Raw genomic sequence first — 16,001 nt, forward strand, 5'->3', positions numbered from 1 at the left:
TTATTTAAATATTAAAATAAATAAATTTCACGTAATGTATGCCACGTGTTTAATAATTGCGCAGTCATCATGTCATGACTCAAAAAATTTAACATCCAATCTAATTAACGACAAAATTATAATTGACTCAATTTTATAAAAACCTAATTGAGATATAAAAAATAGGATGAGCTATTTGACACTTCTCTGCATAGGGACATTCGAAATTAAACCATAATTATAAAATAAACATTATTAGTAAGAATTTAGAATTGATATAAATGATAAAAGAAAAGGAAAGTATGGAAACCCAGCCGATTGAACTGATTCACAGCTTTTAAAAAAGAAAACTCGCCACTCATACATGGCCACGTGGCAGGAAGGGAGTTACCAGGTTAGTACACAGGGACACTCGACTTGCTATATATAGGTGGAAGTTTGAAAGAAAAAGGAGCTTACTGGGTTTTTAGAATTGGAATAACATAGGGGAGGGAACTGGGATTGAAAAAGGAGGAAAAAAAGGTGAAGAAAGTAAGAAGCGGGAAAAAAGTGTGAGAAAATAGTAGAAGGCAGAGAAGAAAGAAGAATTCGGAAAAGGTTGAGAAAGCAGAGAAGGGGAAAGAAGGTTTGAATAGTATTGGTTTCACACAGCGAAGGTTCTTTATCCCATTCTTTATCTCTTTAGTTAAATTGATTAAATCACTGGTCAAATTTCTTATATTTCGGATGTGCTCCTGCGTGTTTGTTAATCAATGTTTGATACTCTTCTTTCCTGTAAATCTCATGCACAATTTCTTGCTATTTTTGCGATAAGTTTTGTTTTCTTCTTGAATGGCTATTTTTGTTCTTTAAATCATAAAAAAAATTGACAGCCGGAGAATAAAATTCTATTTACTTTCATGAAAATTTAAGCAAGAATTAAAGAATTAAACAGAGCATAATACCAGAGGAAATTTGCCCAAAAAAATCGGCGTGGTGCAGATCTGGGTTCGACTTGAATGGAACGGATTAATCGATGGAGACGTGGTGCAGGAAGCATTCATTTGCAATGTGGCAGATGTTGGGTTTCGATAATGGAAGTGGCGCGACGCCAGCGGCAGTCGCCGGCGACGATGCGGCCAGTGATCTTTTTGGGGCGGGTGGCGCGGCCCTGGCACAGTTCGGGTTCATGGCAGAAGTTTTTGTTTTTTTAATATATATATATATATATTAATTATTTTTTAGAATAAAAAATAGGTAATTTAATATTAAGAAAATTAAAAATAATAAAAATTAAAATAATAGTAATAAAAAAAAAGTTCTTTCTTCTTTTTTTTCTTTTGAACCCTCTTTTGTTATGTTCACACCCTTCTATATTTGTTCTATGCTAGAATTAACCCATTTCAGTTTTTCTGCATCTTTTTCTTGTATGTTCACATCTCTGACTTATATTAGTGTCGTGTAACATTTTACAACTCATCGAGATTGTGAGAGTTTCCTATTGATTTTTGAGTCAAATTTACATATCGTTTTTATATGTCTTTTTCTATTAGTAATAGTTCCTCCTTATTAGAATTCCTTTTCATCTTGTTGTTGGATATTACATTTCTTTTGCAGACATCTGATTAAAATAGTTGAAAAGAGGTTATTTAATGTGTAAGATAATCTAACTTAATTTTTTGATGATGATTTTCTTCTGTTATTTAATGTCTCAGACTTATTCACCGTACACATGGATTGAAATGTGATATCTTTGCAATGGTGTTTGAATTTATTGTGTGATATCTTTGCAATGGTGTTTGGATTTGTTATATAACGTAGTGCACAATGAAAATGGGACATGTGGGGTTGGGCTTTGATTCTTTGTTTGAAAGTTCTATAAAGTTGAATTTTAGTGATGGTAATTAGCAACAGGTTCTTGATAATTTATCATGTGGACATTTCGTTTTCATAGAGTCCTTTTCTCTCTTCACTTTCATTAGGTCGATTGTTAACTTCTGATTTGAAGTTCTGATAATTATTTTTTAATTTTGTTAGGTGTTTTGAAAAGATGAATCTTGAACATTCCATTCATTTTATTAGTGGTAATTAGCCAACATTCAGGGTTGACTTCATTTTTTTTATTACAAACCTTTATTTTGTAGTCTTATTTCATTTGCTGTATTGATAATCGAATTTAACTCATTCTTGCAAAATATAATATTCTTGTTTAACATTCTGAATATATATATATATATATATATATATATATATATATATATATATATATATATATATATATATATATAATATTTTGTTGGGCAGTAAATTAAATGGACGAATCTTACAAGTCATTCCTTTCATTTTAATGGTAATAACCTCAAGATTAGTATCGTGTACATCGAGTTTATTAGAGTTTCTTCATTTGTTTATGTGGGTCCTCTTCTGTAAGTAGTTCCTCTTTATTAAAATTCCTTTTCATGTCGTTGCCAGGTTTGAGATTTCTTTTGCGGACATGTGATTAAAATAGTTGAAGAGTAGTTGGAATAGCTCAGAACAAGATAACCTAAGCATCATCAATAAACACAAGGTTTGAATCGTGATTTGTTTCTATGTGATTTGTTTCTATACATTGGTGTTTGGATTAATTTGTCTAACTCTTGCATCTAGAGAAGCCTGTTACGAGAGTTTTTTCACTGGTTTATGTAGTTCTAAATTTATGAATATTTCTTATCCTCTGTGTACTTCATCTTCTATTTAATTCATGGACGGGATTCATAGGGAAGGCAAGCTGAGTTGTGGGAGGAAATTTTGTGCACTGTGAAGGTAAATGTTTGATTACTTACACTTACATTATTTTTTTTCTACGTTAATTTGTGGCTGGTTAAACTTGTTGGGTGGATTATTAATGGCGTGTTATTGGAATGTGGAAGCTTGTGACAATCACTTCTAAAAGTTATATTAATGGTGTATATGCTTGTAATGTGGGAAAAATATACTAATTGTGGGAGGAAATTATGTGCACTGTGAAGGTAAAGGTTTCATTACTTTGTAAAGTGGGAAGGATATACAAATTGTGGGAGAAAATTTTGTGCCCTGTGAAACTAAAGGTTTCATTACTTATGCTTACATTATTTTTTTTTCTACGTTAATTTGTGGCTGGCTAAACTTGTTTGGTGGATTATTAATGACGTGTTATTTGAATGTGGGAGTTTGTGACAATCACTTGTACATGTTATATTAATGGAGTATATGCTTGTAATGTGAGAAAGATATACAAATTGTGGGAGGAAATTCTGTGTACTGTGAAACCAAAGGTTTCATTACTTTGTAATGTGGGAAGGTTATACAAATTGTGGGAGGAAATTTTGTGCACTGTGAAACTAAAAGTTTCATTACTTTGTAATGTGGGAAGGATATACAAATTGTGGGAGGAAATGTTGTGCACTGTGAAACTAAAGGTTTCATTACTTTCTAATGTGGAAAGGATATACAAATTGTGGGAGGAAATTTTGTGCACTGTGAAGCTAAAGTATTTTGTAATGTGGGAAGGATATACAAAATATGGGAGGAAATTTTGTGCACTGTGAAACTAAAGGTTTCATTACTTTGTTATGTGGGAAATATATATAAATTGTGGGAGGAAATTCTGTGCACTGTGAAACTAAAGGTTTCATTACTTTGTAATGTGGAAAGGATATACAAATTGTGGGAGGAAATTCTCTGCACTGTGAAACTAAAGGTTTCATTACTTACGCTTACATTATTTTTTTTCTACGTTAATTTGTGGCTGGCTAAACTTGTTTGGTGGATTATTAATGACGTGTTATTGGAATGTGGGAGTTTGTGACAGTCACTTCTACAAGTTATATTAATGAAGTATATGCTTGTAATGTGGGAAAGATATACAAATTGTAGGAGGAAATTCTGTGCACTGTGCACTGTGAAACTAAAGGTTTCATTACTTTTTAATGTGGAAAGGATACACAAATTGTGGGAGGAAATTTTGTGCACTATGAGACTAAAGGTTTCATTACTTTGTAAAGTGGGAAGGATATACAAATTGTGGGAGAAAATTCTGTGCCCTGTGAAACTAAAGGTTTCATTACTTACGCTTACATTATTTTTTTTTCTACGTTAATTTGTGGCTGGCTAAAGTTGTTTGGTGGATTATTAATGACGTGTTATTGGAATGTGGGAGTTTGTGACAATGACTTGTACAAGTTATACTAATGGAGTATATGCTTGTAATGAGGAAAAGATATACAAATTGTGGGAGGAAATTCTGTGCATTGTGAAACCAAAGGTTTCATTACTTTGTAATGTGGGAAGGATATACAAATTGTGGGAGGAAATTTTGTACACTGTGAAACTAAAGATTTCATTATTTGGTGGATTATTAATGACGAGTTATTGGAATGTGGGAGTTTGTGATAGTCACTTCTACAAGTTTTATTAATGGTGTATATGCTTGTAATGTGGGAGTGTATAAACTTTGACATTTGGGGAGAATTTGTCTGCTACGCTGTCCTTTAATTCCTGACATTTGAGTTTCCTTTCCTTCTATTTTAATTTGTTCTTTTACATACTCGTAAAATTTTCTCAGCTATAGAGCCATGTTATGTTCAAAATAATCTTTCTTTCTTACTTTATATGTTTTCCCTATTAATTTTGGTTTTTCATAGTTATGCTATTTCTATCCGATCATTCCGTTCTTGTGCTCTGTTAATTGTAGTTGTCGTGGTTATTCATGTGAGGATTGAGTCCCATAACGCTTTTCACTTTTATAAACATATATCAGGGCTTGCACTATTTGCATTTATTTGTTTGCAGCAAGCAGAGACTTCGTTTGGTATTTCTCTGTCGGTTTGAATATTGGATCAATCGTGATATTGGGAGAGCTAGCATATTTGCACCTTAAAATTAAAGAATTAATTTATTTGATGAGTTTCTGAATTTGATGGAGAAACAAGTTAGTTATATAGGGAATGTGGGAGTACTTTTTTTTTTGTTCAATTGTTTAGTGTTTATTGTTTTCTTAATTATTCTCCATTACTTGGGCTCTATAGGGAAGACTTATTATGAATGTTTGTTAGGTCGTGGAGGCTATGGCAGTTGATTATTGGACTTCTTGTGAGGCTTTAGGTTTTATCTTTATGTTCGAATTGGAATTGCTTTAGTCTCTCTTGTTTGTTGAATAGGAAGGTATGTATGTCTGTCAATTTTGTGGTGCTGATTCTTGATGCAACGAATTGGAAGAAGATTTAGAACTGCTAACGACTCAGGTTATTTTATTTCTGACAAATCCAGGAGTTGATTGAACTGTTTGCATTCATAGCATTAACATCTCAAGATAACCTAATTTCTTTTACGTGTTTTTTCTACTATTATTTGAGATTGCTATAGTTGACCACCGAACATTAGGATCGAGTTGATATTTGTTTCTTTGTAGCAGGGTTTGATTTAGTTTCCTGTCATGACTTGTATCTCGTAGAGTCTGTTATGATTGACTATGTTGTCTCTATTGTTTTTGAAGTCTATAATTTATTATTCATCATTGGATGTGGAAACTTTGGCAGCAGATCTTCAGAACTTTTTATGTGATGATGGACATCTATTTGAATTTAAATGTAGGTTCTATGTTTGATTACGTCTAGGTGTTGAACTGGTTTGTTTTCATAGTAAACTAATTTCTTTTAAGTTTCCTCTCTATTTGGTTTCTCGGGATTTGATGACTAAGCATTAGGATTCAATTGCCATTTGTTTCTTTACAGTGGTGTTTTTGTTACTCTTTCACATAAATTTTATGTGATTCTTAGTACACTGAATTAGGACTGTCAAATTTAGGAGTTGTTTGAAATATTTTCATTCATTCCTTTTCAAGACACGCTGCTTAGTCTCTGAGATTTCAAAATAACTAGAGTGTCGAATTTTACAACTTGGGATAATCGAATTTCTTCTGAGTGTTGTCCTCTCTATTTAATTTCTCTATTATTAGCATCTTTATCTTCTTTGGATTTTGAGTTCATGAACAGGATGACGTAATCACATCAAGTCTCTTACCAGGTCTCCCCTGGTTTTATACTATTATTCTGAATTTGCTATTTTTTTTGTTTGGGTTTTGGGTTGGTTGCTTTCCTTGCTGTTTCTAGATCAGTAAACAACAATACTTTTTGGAATAGGATTTGTTTGAGCCTTACCATCTACATGAAGCTTGAAATTAAACGTGAAATGATAACTGCTCAACATATTCATAATTACTTGATCACCGAACATTAGGATCGAATTGTTATGACCTGCATCTATCGAGCCTGTTGTGAGCAATTAGGTCCGTTGGGTATTTTTGAGTTCTTGCATTTCTAGTCTTTTTAGAATTTCTGGTCCTTTTAGGAAGACAAGCAATGCATGTTTCTTCTTGTATGACATCGATTATGTTATGAGTTTTGGATTAATATTGTGTGCATCTCATCGAGTTTGTGAGAGTTTTCCCATTGACTTTTTGAGTCAAATTTACATATAGTTTCTATATGTCTTTTTTCTATTAGTAGTTCCTCTTTATCATAATTCCTTTTCATCTTGTTGCAAGATCTGAGATTTCTTTTGAGACATTTGATTAAAATAGTTGAAAAGAGGTTAGAATGGTGTAGGATAATCTTTTGCAGACATTTTGGATGATGATTTTCTTCTGTTATTTAATGTGTCAGACTTCTTCACCGTAAACATGAATTGAATTGTGATATTTTTGCAATGGTGTTTGGATTTGTTGTGTAACGTAGTCCACAATGAATATAGGACATGTGGGGTAGGACTTTGATTCTTTGTTTGAAAGTTCTATAAATTTGAAATTTAGTAGTGGTAATTAGCAACCAGTTCTTGATAATCTATCATGGACTTTTCGTTTTCATATTGTCCTTTTCTCTCTTCAGTTTCATTGGATTGATTGTGGCCGGCTAAACTTGTTTGGTTGATTATTAATGACGTGTTATTGGAATGTGGGAGTTTGTGAGAATCACTTGTACATGTTATATTAATGGAGTATATCCTTGTAATGTGGGAAAGATATACAAATTGTGGGAGGAAATTTTGTGTACTGTGAAATTGAAGGTTTCATTTTGTAATGTGGGAAGGATATACAAATTGTGGGAGGAAATTTTGTGCACTGTGAAACTAAACGTCTCATTACTTTGTAATGTGGGAAGAATATACAAATTGTGGGAGGAAATTTTGTGCACTGTGAAACTAAAGGTTTCATTACTTTCTAATGTGGGAAGGATATACGTGGGAGGAAATTTTGTGCACAGTGAACCTAAAGGTTTCACTACTTTGTAATGTGGGAGGATATACAAATTGTGGGAGCTGTGCACTCTGAAACTAAAGGTTTCATCACATTGTAATGTGGGAAGGATAAACGCTCGACCCTTGCACCTTGACCGTCGGCGGCCCTAGAAGCTCGACCCAAGGTGCTTTTGAAGCTCAACTCTCGAACCTCGACCATCGACCATCGACCATCGACCATCGATCCTTGACTCTCAAAAGTCGACCCTCGAAAGTCGGCCCTCGAACCTCTGTCCTCGACCCTCGACACCAGACCCTCGACGCTCGGCCCTCGACCTTTGACCCTCGGTGGCCTTAGAAGCTCGACCCATGGTGCTTTCGAAGCTCAACGATCAAACCTCGAAGCTCGACCCTCGACCCTTGGCCCTCGTCCCTCGACCCTCGACCCTCGATCCTTGAAACTCGGCCCTCGCCCCTCAACCTTTGGCCCTTGGCCGTCGACCCCCGACCCTCGACACTCGAAACTCGGCACTCGGCACTCGGCCCTCGGCCCTCGACCATCAACCCTCGGCCCTCGAAACTCGATCCTCGACCCTCGACCCTCAATTGATGACCCTCGACCCTCGAAACTCGGCCCTCGGCCCTCGGCCCTCGACCCTCGGCACACCCTCGACCCTTGATCCTCAACCCTCGGTCCTCGGCCGTCGACCATCGACCATCGACCCTCGAAACTTGGCACTCGGCCCTCGGCCCTTGACCCTCCGCCCTTGAAATTGGACCCTTGAAACTCGACCCTCGACCCTCGACCCTCGGACCTCGACCCTTGGTCGATGACCGTCGACCCTCGGCCCTCGGCCCTCGACCCTCGGCCCTCGACCCTCGACCCTCGGCCCTCGGCCCTCGACCCTCGGCCCTCGGCCCTCGACCCTCGGCCCTCGGCCCTCGACCCTCGGCCCTCGGCCCTCGACCCTCGGCCCTCGGCCCTCGACCCTCGGCCCTCGGCCCTCGGCCCTCGGCCCTCGGCCCTCGACCCTTGATCCTTGACCCTCGACCCTCGACCCTCGAAACTCGACCCTCGGCACACCCTCGACCCTCGACCCTCGACCCTCGAAACTCAACTCTCGACCCTCGACACTAGGCCCTCGGCCTTCTGCCCTCGGCCCTCGGCACAACTTTAACCCTCGGCCTCGACCCTTGGTCTTCGACCCTTGAAACTCGACCTTCGGCCCTCGACCCTCCATCGTCGGCACACCCTCGACCCTCAATCCTCGACCCTCGACCCTCGAAACTCGACCCTTGACCCTCGAAACTCGACCGTCGACCCTCGGGCCTCGGCCTTCGACCCTCGGCCCTTGGCCCTCGGCACTCGATTCTCGACCCTCGGCCCTTGGCCCTCGACCCTCGGCCACGACCCTCGACCCTCGAAACTCGACCCTCGACCCTTGAAACTCGACCCTCGGCCCTTGGCCCTCGGCCACGACCCTCGACCCTCGAAACTCGACCCTCGACCCTTGAAACTCGACCCTCGAAACTCGCCCTCGGCCCTCGATCCTCGACCCTCGGCCCTCCACCGTCGGCACACCCTCGACCCTAGACCCTCGACCCTCGACCCTCGGTCCTCGACCCTCCGTCGACCCTCGACCCTCAGCCGTCGACCCTCGACCCCCGAAACTTGACCCTCGACCCTCGACACTCGACCCTCAAAACTCGACCCTAGGCCGTCGACCCTTGATCCTTGAAACTCGACCCTCGACCCTCGACCCTCGACCCTCGACCCTCGACCTTCGATGTTCGACCCTCGACGTTCGACCTTCCACTCTCAACCCTCAACCTTAACGCTAAACCCTCGACCCTCGCCCCTTGACCTCTCACCCTCGACCTTCAATCCTCCACCATAAACCCTGACACTAAACCCAAACCTTGACCCTAAACCCTAAATCCTACCCCTAATCGTAAACGCTAACTCTAAACTCAAACTTTAAACCTTAAACCCTAAACCCTTAAATCTAAACACTAAATCCTAAGCTCTAATCAGTAAACATCAAACCCTAAACCCTAAAACTCTGATACCCAAACACTAAACCTAAACCCTAAACAATAAACCCTAAACCTTAACCATTAAACAGAAAACCTTAAACCATCACGCAAAACCCTAAACCATGGACCATCCACCCTCCACCCTCTACCCTCGACCCTCGAACCTTGACCCTTGGCCCTCGACCCTCGACCATCGACCCTCGACCCTAAACTCTAAACCCTGAACTCTAAAGTCTAAACCCTAAACCTTAAACCCTAAACAATAAACCCTTAACTGTAAACCTTAAATCCTAAACTCGAAACCTTAAACCCTAAACATCTAAAACCATAAACCCTAAACCCTTAACATTAAATAGTAAACCTTAAACCCTATCGTAAACCCTAAACCCTTAACCATAAACCTTAAACTCTAAACTCTAAACCATCAAGCATAAACCATCAACCAAAAACCATAACCCATCAACCAAAAATCGTAACCCATCAACCCCCAACCATCAACCCTAAACCCTGAACCGTCAACCCTCAACCCTAATGTTAAACCCTCGACCCTCGACCCTCGATCCTCGAAACTCAGCCCTCGAAACTCGACCCTCGACTCTCGGCCCTTGGCCCTCGACCCTCGGCACACCCTCGAAACTCGACCCTCGACCCTTAACCCTCGAAACTCGACCCTCGACCCTCGAAACTCGACCATCGACCCTCAAAACTCGACCCTCGATGCCTGACCCTCGGCACTCGGCCCTCGATCCTTGACCGTCGACGACCCTAGAAGCTCGACCCAAGGTGCTTTCGAACCTCGGGCCTCGACCCTCGGCCTCGACCCTTGACCCTCGGCTCTCGGCACACCCTCGACCCTCGACCCTCGGCCGATGATCCTCGACCCTCGAAACTCGACCCTCAACCCCCGGCCTTGACCCTCGATCCTCGACCCTCGACCGAACTTCCTTCAAGTTCATCCCATTGCAGTACGAGCTGCTCCACACTGTCCATGGGCTACAACTGAACAATGCAAGAACCAGAAACACACCCACCGACTGCAAGATACACATGTCCCCATAAGTTATAAGCATTCTCATTGCAAGAAATATCAATTTTTATAAAATCATGGGCAGTAGTTACATGCTTCTTCAGCTAGGGGACGTTTATTTTTTTGCCATTTCTAACCAGAAACTTAAATTACTAACATTAATGTGGCTATTGTTTGAAATTGTTATTGTCTTATTCCGAAATGTTATTTTTGAATGAAATTTAGATAGAAAGTTTGTTATTGTTGCATGTTTAATCTTTTATAACTTGCTTCAATCAATTAAAACTTAAACAATTTTATAAATCTATATGTTTCGAGTATCAACAATTATTTTTTAAATTGGACATCTTATTAATAAAGCCTTTATGGTTTACGTTTATTTTGTTACATCAATTCTAACTCAATAGATTAAGTTGAAACATTTGTCATCTAGAATTTTGACAAGTTTACATAATTTTTTTCTCAACTTGAAATGACACGATGCATCATTGTATAAAACAAAATCCATCGATTATCATAATTCAAATAGGTTGAGGAAAAAAAATAAAAAATATTTAAATAATTAGTTAAACAAGTTAATATAATAGTATAAAATACAAGTTAAGAACTTAATTAAAATTTTATAGTTGATTAAATAATAATTATAAGAATTATTGGGTATCGATTATATATATATATATATATATATATATATATATATATATATATATATATATATATATATATGAGTTTGTTAACTTGTGTACGTTCTTTTTTCAGTTGGTACATTTTAGCAATGTGTATCGAGTTTTAGTAGACAAAAATACCCTCATATATATTATGGACTCTAAGTTTTAAAGTCAAGGATATTTGAATAATTTTCATTTTCAAAACTAAAAAAAAAAAAGTAAGAAACCCCTAACCTTTACTCACCTTCCTCATTCCTCTCAACCATTTCTCTTTCATCTCTCTCACTCCAACATTTTCTCTCTTATCCCTACGGTAGTCCCAACTGAAATCAGAAACACTCGCTTTAAATCATTTCTTAAAAAAGTGATTTTTAATGAGTTTTGATTTTATAATTTTTGTCTTATCTAATTTTCAGAAGCATAATGACATCTGAAGGAATTGGTAATTGGCCTGGAGAAAAATTAGAAACACTCGCGGTTAAACAATTTCTTACAAAAAATGATTTTGTAATGAGTTTTCATTTTATAATTTTTGTCTTATCTAATTTTATATAATTTTCACAAGCATAATGAATTTCGAAGGAATTGGTAATTGGCGTGGAGAGTTTTTGTAGAGATGATGATTCAATATCTGCAGGTGATGAAATTAGAGAAGTTAGTGAAAATGATGAAATTGAAGAGATATTGAATGAACCTTTGCTCGAAGGCAAATATGCTAATGACTCAACTCTTTGCAAAAACAAATTGTTTAACCACGAGTGTTTCTGATTTTTTTTCCAGTTAGACTACAATATGGATGACGGAGAAAATGTTAGAGTGAGAGAGATGAAAAAGAAAGGATTGAGAGGAATGACGAAGGTGGGGTAAGTAAGGGTTTTGGGGTTTCTTGTCTTTTTTGTTAGTTTTGAGAATGAAAATTATTCAAATACACTTGACCTTAAAACTTATAATCCATAATATATGAATATATTTTTGTCTACTAAAACTCGATACACATTACTAAAATGTACCACTGAAAAGAACGTACCGAAGTTAGCAAAACCCATATATAATATATATATATATATATATATATATATATATATATGAATATATGTAAATAATCTGTCAAAAATTTTTTTTTTCAGAATTTTAAATTGATTGTAACACAATGCTTATATTTTTTAACTTTAATATTAATTTTCTTTAATTTAAATCCCTCCATTTCTCCACGAACTTGAATATTTTTATTTTCCATAAGTTCCCTGTGCATTAATATTTCATGCTTAACTATAATGTTTAATAATGATGATAATAATATTTAATAACTCAATATTTATAATTATTGAAATTTCTTAAATTGGTCCACTAGTGCAATCAGAGGCAATGGCACCGGTTACTTTTGCCTATAGGCACCGGTTATTGACCCGAGGTATAAGAAGACGAGGTAAAAAGCCTCCACTTTTATGCCTCGAATGTGAACCGAGTCAAAATAACGTGTATTTAACCTCTGTTTAAAAGGAACCGAGGTAGTATGATCACGCCGCCGACCACCACCACCACCACAAGATCGAATATCTCAGCCACAACAATCGTAGAAATGAGAATCGCAGAATCGCAGAAACGCAGAATCGAAAGCCATATACAACCCCAAAAGTTTAAGAACAACCCAATCCCTAAATCGTAGAAACCCAATCCCTAAATCGTAGAAACCCAATCCCTAAATCGTAGAATCGCAGAATCAGCACCACAGTTCCGTTCTTGACGCTGCCTTCACCAGATACCTAGCCCTTCACCCTCGTCGTCGTCGCTGGAGGTCACCGCGACCTCGCCGCACCATCGTTGCGCCTCCACGAGCCACCACGAGCACCGTTGCGGGCCACCACGAGCACCGTTGCGAGCCACCACAAACGCCGCCTGTCGCACCTTCTCTCACTGTGCGGCGAAGCAGCAACAGAAAAGAGAAGGGGAGCCTCCCCTTTGCATCGCGAATCAGGACGACCAACGTCCTCGCACAGTCACCGCGACCTCGCCGCACCAGATCGTCGCGCCTCCACGAGCCACCACGAGCGCCGCTGCGAGCCATCACGAACGCCTCATGTCGCCTTCTCTCACTGTGCGGCGAAGCAGAGGAAAGGAGAAATTGCCCTTTGCGGTGAAGAGAGATGGGAAAAAAGAGATGGGCTTTGCGGTGAAGAGAGATGGGAAAAGAGAGATGGGCTTTGCGGTGAAGAGAGATGGGAAAAGAGAGATGGGCAGCAGCTGTGCGGGACGCAGAGAAAGAGGAAAGGCAGAAGCTTTTTGAAGTATATGCCTCGGGTGCCCATTTAACCGAGGTCATACTGTGCACATGCCTCGGGTCCCACACTGAACCGAGGCAGTATATCAGGGTTCAAAAGTTGTCAGCCTCAAAAGTTAAATCTGCAGAAATTTTCAGAGTATTAAGTACCGGTTGGTACTTTAACCGAGGTCATATGGTGTATATGCCTCGGTTCCCATATAACCGAGGTATAAAAGTTCGATTAATCTATGAAAATGTCACCGCGTTCTGATAGGCTTCGGTTGCTCCTAAACCGAAACCTATTATGCGAGTTTAAATCCTCTTTTTTTACTAGTGGTCCATCGTCATTGAAATTATTTCCTATAATTTTTCGCTATAGCTAGTTCTTTATGGTAAAGCCGTCTATTTAAAAAAAAATGTTGATTCAAGAAAAAGTTGTAGTTGAATTTTTGGAATACAAATGATATATACAGAAAGATATGATAAAAATGAAAAAAAAAATGTGATTTTTAGTTAATTTATTTGGTATATTTGCAATTTTTTTTTAATTTTATCTTTTTAATATCATATATTTTTCTTCCAACGAATAGATATCAAATTCTTATCATTTATTTTTATCATAATACAATAATAATATAAAATAAGTTTTTATTTCAAGAATTTAATTAAAAATAGTAATATTTTCTCAATTAATTTTCATTATTCTTATTCTTTTATTCTTTTTTGTCAAAATCTTACGTAAAAGATTTACGTCACTTTCAATCCAAAATTTTAAGGTAAGTCTTCATGAGTCTCTTTTATATTGGTATAATTGTTTATCTTAATGAGACATGATTATTGAGAAGGATGTTTATTAGAGAAATACAATACCAATGAGAGATAAGTCCAACTACCCAAAGGATTGACATCACTCTCCACCTAAAACTTTAAGATAATGAGTTAATATCTCTTCACCTTTATATGAATACTCTCCTTTCTCATTTCTACCAAATATGAAACTTAGACTCATTCCTCCACCACGACGGGATGAAAGTAATTGAGCTTCCTGGATACACACCTTAGGAAAAACTCCATATATATATATAGCTATGCAACATTTGATTCCAAGAGTTTTAGACCAACATGGATTGAGTTCTGAGTTTCTTCATATTCCAGAGGTAGCGAATGTTTTATATTATACAAAAATAGTTTCGGAAACATACAAAGTTTCTTCTTATTCAGGGAAAGGGCAAAAATAAAAGGAATAAGAAGACAAACATACGAAGAATTATTAGTTTACATGGTATTGTAAATGTACGAGTGAACAATTGATTTTGATAGTATCCATAACTGCAAATATCTTTTCAGTCTTCGGTATTGTGAAAAATTACCGGTTTCTATGTGTTGGTGTTATCTTACATTTAGTGATTGAATATCTAAAGTCATTCTTTTGCTAATCCTTGCTTTCTATGTTTTGATTGTATATCTTACATTTTATTGATTGAATATCTGAAGTCTTTCTTTTACTAATCCCTGTGATTGCATTCTTTCCTTCTACATGGTCATTGTTCTTAAGGATGCTATTAAACTAATGAAATCGTATGTAGCATAATAGTCTGAACTGAAATTACTATAAAAGGATAATCTCAACTGAAATACTTCCTATACCATTTTGTGTTCCTAGAAAGCAAATTTGTATAGAAATCTAATTAAGGGCTATTTTGATGTAGGCAATGTGAAGCTTGTCATTCACAGATATACTAGGGAAGCTGGTTTGAGAAATTTAGAAAGGAATATAGCTGCCTTGGCTCGAGCTGCTGCAGTAAGAGTTTTAGAGCAAGAACAAGTAGTTCCATTCAACAAAGGGATGGAAGGACTTATCTATGGTTATGGTTTGCTAGTATTGTATCTTGAAGTTTATTGTTCCTGTTTGGATCCAATTATAAGGTCCCGAGTTTTCAAACAATAACTTTCAGCTATTATGATGTGGTTCTCCCAACTTTCTCATTTCCAATCAAAAAGCAAAAAAATTCATTTTCTTTACCGTGCACAAATATAAACGAATATCTCTACAATTGTATATTTTATCGTATAGTATTGGTTTTATATACTTTGAAAACACACACACACACACATATATATATATATATATATATAAATTTTATTTTATTTTAACTATACCCTTGAATAATATTTGTATATGTATGTATTTGGCATATTTTAGGTTGTAAAAACTTGATGATTTTATAGTATAGTTAATACATTAATTTTTAGGGTATTACGTTTGCAAATTAAAAAGAAAGAATCTGACAAACAACTACAATAATAGTAAGAATTGATTGAGAAAGATAGCATTGATAATGAAAATTTACATTCGCATTAAGAGAATCCAGTTCACATGTATTTTTTTTTTACATTTGATTTTCTTAAATGAAAGACATGTATTTCAAACTGGTTTTTATTTTTATTACGACTGCTGAACTACTTACTTCAATTATATTCTTTTATACAATATTAAGAAGATTAGAGGAACTTTAACAGTGAAAATTGAATGTGGTGAGGGAGCAATGAAGTGATATGATTCGAACTTTATGTGAGGCCTGGGGAAAGTACTATGCTGGCTTTCGACCAACAACACCACGATGACTAAATAAGGAGTAGCTTGGTGATGATTGAGTTTTATAGGAACCAAAAAGACGGTAGCTATTAACCCCTCCCTTTTCAGATTCATGCACCGCATCCCTTCCTCACTTTGGTGCTCATAGTAAAGTCTTTTATAATTGTGTATCACAATATGCTTCTCAAGATCCTGCTTTAT

At 37.4% G+C, this 16,001-nt stretch overlaps 1 long non-coding RNA gene across 2 annotated transcripts; it reads left to right on the plus strand.

The window, feature by feature from the left end:
• The first annotated feature begins 390 nt into the window (after nt 1-390).
• Nucleotides 391-15,189, plus strand: LOC108321082 (uncharacterized). Of its 2 annotated transcripts, XR_008246400.1 has the most exons (4): nt 391-635; nt 2,431-2,527; nt 2,719-2,763; nt 14,914-15,189. It is a non-coding gene; the product is annotated as an uncharacterized LOC108321082 (long non-coding RNA). The 2 variants fall into 2 exon arrangements; XR_001831451.2 differs by lacking the exon at nt 14,914-15,189 and having other exon boundaries at nt 2,719-5,496.
• The last annotated feature ends 812 nt before the right edge of the window (nt 15,190-16,001 follow it).

The sequence above is a fragment of the Vigna angularis genome, chromosome 1, assembly GCF_016808095.1.
Source record: "Vigna angularis cultivar LongXiaoDou No.4 chromosome 1, ASM1680809v1, whole genome shotgun sequence".
In the NCBI taxonomy this organism is placed as follows: domain Eukaryota; kingdom Viridiplantae; phylum Streptophyta; class Magnoliopsida; order Fabales; family Fabaceae; genus Vigna; species Vigna angularis.